Source organism: Pinus tabuliformis, chromosome 7, assembly GCF_031772625.1.
Source record: "Pinus tabuliformis cultivar Carrire ecotype Pingquan chromosome 7, CPIR1, whole genome shotgun sequence".
NCBI lineage: Eukaryota > Viridiplantae > Streptophyta > Pinopsida > Pinales > Pinaceae > Pinus > Pinus tabuliformis.
This window is the reverse complement of record NC_142293.1, coordinates 899,026,294-899,033,294: the sequence shown is the minus strand read 5'-3', so window position 1 is coordinate 899,033,294 and position 7,001 is coordinate 899,026,294.

The window sequence follows — 7,001 nt, the reverse complement described above, 5'->3', positions numbered from 1 at the left end:
GGAAAAAACCCTAAATTAAACATAACTTCTACTGTTAAATCATTCGCCTAATGAACAACCCAGATTGACTATGAAATTATAATATTTTACAAGGAATTTTTTCATCTGTTTTTAGCTTTAGGGGCATTGCCCCTAAACCTCGGCCGTGGGGGCTCCAAACATGCAACTGGCCCCTCCTAGCACTCCAGGTAGTAATAGTGGGGGAGAAAGCCCCCCCACACCCCACTGTCAGGGATTGAGATCCAAACATGGCTTAAACAAGACCTCTAAATCATGAATATAATCAATCTCCACATCCAACACCTTGACCACTATGAACGATCTTCGGTCATTATACCCGTAACTTGAAATTTTTTTCTTGACTTGTTACAAGTTATGAATGGATAGACCAATACTCATTCATATAATTGTACGTTACATAGTCACGATATTAAAATTAAATATGTAGATGTAGACTCAAATATATTTTTATACTTCCTCAATCATACCTATTCAATAGTAACTTGAATATAACAAAGCACGTATCTAATATTTTCTTGGGAATGCATGAAGGGCTCTCACGTTCCTCCCAACCGTAAGCTGGATTCAAAAACTAGCTACCACCGAGCTCTACTCCTCTCTGTAAGAGAAATAATCCAAGAAAATTTTCAAAATCTTTTCTCCTGAACCCTTAAAGCATTGTCCTGCTCTATTCCCTAGGTTCGAACTAATCTTTCTCTCCCACTACTTGAGATGAATTCCTCCCCATAGGAAGGTTCTTTTAATATTTTTGATGCATTTGAGGACCCAATTGGGTGCAGCTAAGACAATCAATAGGATTTTGGTTGTAATCACAAGAATCTGAAGACTTGGGATGAAAATATGACTATATATAACACTTGTATAATAGAGAAATACACATTCCTACTATCAAGTCCCCAGTTGAAAGTTATTTTGGATATATACCACATTGACCTTCGGATATTGCATATGGATAGAAAATAGGTGTGAAGGAGTATCTCTTAGGGGACGCTTTAGGGGTAGAGAAATTAGTTGAGAAGATCAAGAAGATCCATCAACAAGTATAGGATAAATTGAATAATTCGTAGGAAATGTACAAGTCCAAGCAAGATCTATAGATAATAGAAAAGTTATTTAAGGTGGGAGACATAATATGGTTTCATTTGAATAAGGAAAAGCCACAAGGTCCTAGCAGGAAAATCAAGGCTGATATGATATGGTCCTTTTGAGATACTAGAAAAGGTAGGAGAAAAAGCCTATAAACCTATATACCCCCATATTTGTACCTTTAATTAGTTATGAATGTGGAAAATATAAAAATCTATTAGCCTTCCATGTTGGATCAAGAAGAGGAGTGGATCCTACCTTCTATATTTGATTTTGCACTAGATACTTATGCATAGTTGACAAATGGTATAATTTTATAGGGTAGATCTAGAAATAAAACATAATAATAGCATGAACTTTGGAACATTGGGTGGTAACAACAGTCGCAATGTAAGGCTAAAGGGTACCCATGGGAGAACGTAGATGAATGTTTTCCTCACCTCATTCAATAAAATATTTTAGGGAGAAAAATCCTCCGAGAATGGGAAAGTATTATTTGAGTTGGATCATTATATTATTTTTCATCCATCTCAACAATTTAGAGTGGAAAAAATTGGAGGAATCCCCTTGTAGAGTCATTTTTCCTAGTGGTCCCAATTTGGAAAATTGGGAGTGAAAAGAATTAGGATTCATTTTGAGGCCATAAATGACCACATGTTGTCATCCCAAAATTATTGGACCTATTTTCCATAATCCATGCATTAATCCATTTCCAGTTACAAGAATCATTGTAATTAGAGCCCATATGAGAAATTTATGCCTCTCAAAAGTTAACCTATCATGATTGAACACCATAATTTGAGATGATGCCACACCATCCCCTATTACTCATGGAAAAGGGGCTAGCCACATGGGGACTCTGAATAATACTCTAGAAGGGTTCAATTGTAAGACATATTGAGGGTTTAATGTGTTAAATCTAACCCCTAGTTAGTTATCAGATTATGTTATAATGAGACCACTAGGAAGAAGAAGGGTTTCATTCCATTCTAATTCATTTTGTTCCAAGATATAATAAAGTATATTACCGTGGATATAGAGATATAATAACAAAGGGGGTTTGTATTTTGTAGCATCCCATTTGCTATATGTCTCAATACTTCCATAAATATTGCATGCTCTTTTGTATTTCCACTATCTCCATTCTAGACAAAAGAGAACAGAGATACCTCATCGTCTAATTAGGTTTTCTTCATAAGGTGATTCCCATATCATATCTTGAAATTCATTGTGGTTTGTGAGTTCTTTTATTTTACTTATTCTCTATTTTTTTTCTCTATTGTATCCATAAACAACAAAAAACTAGTAATAATAGATCTAGAATCTAAAGGAGCTAACCCTTCATAATATATATTCCATATTATTTTAATAAATATATTGTGATGAAATTTCCAATGGAATATCCAAAATAATTTATGGATCATTTTTGTAAACATCCATGATTAAGTAATTAAAAAATGCATGTAGATTGAACCAAATCATTCAACTATAACTAAGTTATACATTATTGATAATTTATTTATGCCTTGAAGCATGACCATGCAGAGATTGGTAATGTCATGTGATAGCGGCTCATGTATCTACCATGATATGAGTCACCTTACATGAAATCTATTAGAATTAATTATTCATAGTGAATGAATGGGTCTTAGTTGATAATTCAACTAAATGAATATCTTGATAGTCGTACTATGGGTTGAAATGGGGACATCATTATTTTGACCTTTTGGAGTAGATAATAACTAGAAGTTTATATATATATATATATATATATATATATATATATATATATATATATATATCAACTCCCCTATATCAGTTGTTTATTGGAAATGCATGTCCTCTTGTGGGAGGTATGATTGGCTCTCCCTTGCTAGCGATGTACCCTCCACTTCCCATTAGACATGAAGATATATCCTTGCAAGTATATGAGTAGGTGTGAACATGCATTGTATTCTTGGCTTTGAAGATGTCTTGCACTTATCATCACCCACCTCGTATTAACGACACTAATGTTAAGGTAAGGAAATAACTATTATGAAAACATGAGGACCTTATTACACATCAATTCCACTCCAGTGAACATGCCTCATTAGGTTTATGAGTTATTTTTCTACACCTATATGTGATATAGAGAACTTACTCTAAGTCTTGTTGATTCTCCAATTTGTATTCTCAACCCTTTAACCTATTATTATTCTAATCTTAGGTACCTTTGCTTCAGATCACTCTATCATTCCATGCTACCCCGCTTATAATGTCGAAGTTGGCCTCGATTGCTTATTATTTTTCTCTCAATGCCTCTTTCTCCTTTATTAGCAAGGTATCACTTTCATATCATAAAAGGTAAAGTATTTTCGAAGATGTGGTTTAAAAGGAAATATATCTACTACCAATTGAGGATATCAAAGCTCAAATTGAGATCTTCATCTCTAATGTGGGTTGAATTCACACTCACGATAGAAATTTTTTGAAAGTTTTAAAATTATATTGGCAGACAAAGTATTTTGTTTCTCATGCAATCATTGGTCAAGAGGAGGAATGGTTGAAGCTCTGAGTGAGGATAGATTGACTAGGAAAAAGGGTAAGATCCTCTTCACTCTTTCTTTTTTGTTAGAAAAGGAACATGGTAGTTTTTTGGTCCTTGCAACAACAATAGGATCTTAGGACCACCCCATTGGCCTCTTATTCACTGATTTTACTAAATTAGTACCTGCATTAGTCACTACTAAGAGACCATCCACCCCCATTTCTAAATGGTGTTTTACCTACCCCATGAGATCATGGTCTTGCCCAAATATGATATGATGACCATATCCCACACATAAATGATGATCTTAATAAGTAAATAGTCTCAAAAAATGTAGCATGATAAAATATCATCCATTTCAACTAATGCAATGGTTCTTGCATTTGTTGCAGTGATTTTCATATAGATGATAATTATTCCTTTGGTAAATTCTTATAAGGTAGGGGGATTAAGTGGTTTGTATCTTGGTGCTCCAAAGTAGATTAGTTTTATGGCATATGTAAACTATCTTAATAATAGGCTAATTTATAAAAATAATGAATATACTTCCTCTTAAACAAATCTCCCTCACATACTATAATGAAATTCATTATAGATATGAATGACCCTTTTTACAAAGATGTGCAATTCTTTGTACATTTATCAAAATTATATTTTAGCTGGATCTATAATGAAAATACTTCAATAAGCTAACTAGGTAGTAATATAAATTAAATGACTAGTAAACATGATAGGTATCAACCCATAATAAGCATCAAAACACTTAAGCATGTTGTTGAAATTTAAAAAATCATAAAAGCTAACTAAATTATATATATATATAAACATAAACATTTAATAGAAAATTGAATGTGATTATTGACCATGGGAGATTTACTCCCACTTTATCACAGAGATTCATAATCTGTAAATAGGATTTACCATATAATTATTGGTAATTAAATTTAAATTTAAGAAGCCCTATTCAAAAACAGACATGCCTCTCAAGTAATAAGATATTTCAACATTGTCTATATATATATATATATATATAGTATTTTTTTTATTCTATCAATAAGTAATTTATACATCATAGTATGTGAGATTTTTATTTCCTTTCACAATGAACATGCCTCTCCAAGTAATAAGATATTTCAACATTGTCTATATATATATATATATATAAATATATATATATATATATATATATATATATATATATATATATATATATATATATATATTATTTGTTTTATTCTATCAATAAATGCTTTATACATCATAGTATGAGAGATTTTTATTTCCTTTCACAATGAACATGGAGTTAGCATGTTATATTTAAAAAGAAATATTAATAGGTAAAAAGGTATTTCAATATCAATCATAAATAAAAGATTTCAATGTTCATCTTAACTAAAAATATTTCATATCAACTAAATAAACATGTGTATAAAGCAATTGAAAATAATATTTCATATCAACTAAATAAACATGTTGTAAAAAATAATTGAAAATAAAATGGTATGATAAAAACATTTTAATTGTATATAGCTCACTTTTAGAAAGATGTGTAATTATTTCCATATTCAATATTGAATTGACTATTTGTATATTATATATGTGTATTACTATTATTCTTAACTCCATATCTTACATTGATAGAAATAAGATTTTGAAAATAATTATATATATATATATATATATATATATATATATATAATTAAAAGTGGGGATATATATAATTAAAAGTGGGGATACAAATAACCCTTCTAATTATAGAACAATTATGATCAGCCCTCTCTTAGCCAAGATATATGGTAGTATTTTGGAAAAGAAGTTAAGCATATGGCTTGAAAGTAAAGGTAAGCGGGCTAAAGGCCAAGCAGGTTTCAGAAGGCATCACTCAACAATAGACCACCTTGTTACGCTTAGGATCATTACGGAGGAATGTCGTAATGATAAATCCAATTTATTTTGTTGCTTTGTGGACTTTAGAAAGGCTTTCGATACGGTTCCTAGATACAACCTTTGGAATAGATTAGAAGAGCTAAAGGTTCCTCTCGAGTTGAGAGCTGCCGCTATAAGGTTATACGAGAATGTAATTGCCAAGCTAAAGAGCAATGAAGGGTGGTCGAAAGACATTAAGTGTAACATCGGAGTTAAACAAGGTTGCCCCCTCTCCCCTACTCTATTTGGCATTTACATCGATAAGCTCGAAGGCTATTTAGAGGAAGCAGGATGTGATGGCACGATCTTAGCTGGGATAGTCGTCATCCTTCTTCTTTATGCTGACGATATTGTTCTTTTGGCAAGGTGCCCATCTGATCTTAATAAGCAACTCAGGATTCTTAAGGATTTCTGCTCTACCATGGGTATGAATGTTAACACTGACAAAACAAAAGTTATGATTATCAAATCCAAGAAGGACACTTACGCTAATTTTATGTATGACAATAATAACTTGGAGGAAGTGTATTCTTACAAGTACCTAGGAATTGATATTCATCACAAGCTCAACTGGAACCATAGCATTGAGAAAGGGATTAATGGGGGGTGGAAAGCTTACTTTGGTCTTGAAAATAATTGTAAAATAGCAAACCTTGTAATGTGGAATAAAAAGAAGTTCCTCTTTGAAACTTTAGTCACTCCTGTTATCTTATATGGCTGTGAGGTTTGGGGTTGCAGCATCTCTAGAGAATCATGGAGAAAGATTGAGTAAATCCAGAAGCGTTTTATAACTTATAACCTGAAAATTAAAAGTAATACACCCTATCCTATTCTCCTTATAGAAGCAGGTATTTCCCCTATTGAGAGCCTAGCTATGCTTAGGTTTCTGTTGTACAAGCACAAAATTAGTAACATAGACGATCATAGACTTCCTAAGCTAGCTTTAAATTCTAGCCAAAACCACCTAAGGCTCAATCGAGGGTGGCATAAAGACACAAGGGCCTGGTTAAACTATTGGGAGATCAACGAAAATGATGCATTGCAAAACATAAATAACATTAAAGATATTGTTACTTCTAAGTTCAAAGAAAAAATGTGGTGTGAGAAAGACTTAGCGGCTAAAAGAAAATTAAGTTATTATAAGAAGGTCATCAACCCCACCCTAGAAGATCAAAAGTATCTCTCTATTTTAACTAGCTCAAAGAAGAAAATTAATATAGCAAAGATTAGAACGAATTCTCATGAGCTCCATAGTGAAACAGGTCGTTGGGCAGTTCCTAAAACGCCATGGACGGAAAGGATCTGCCATATATGTGAGAATAGGAACATCGAGGATGAAAACCACTTCCTCTTAGAGTGCCCCGTGTATAACCACATTAGATCTCAGTTTCACAATCTTTGTTACAATACTAACCTTCCTAGCCTTTTACAATGTCAA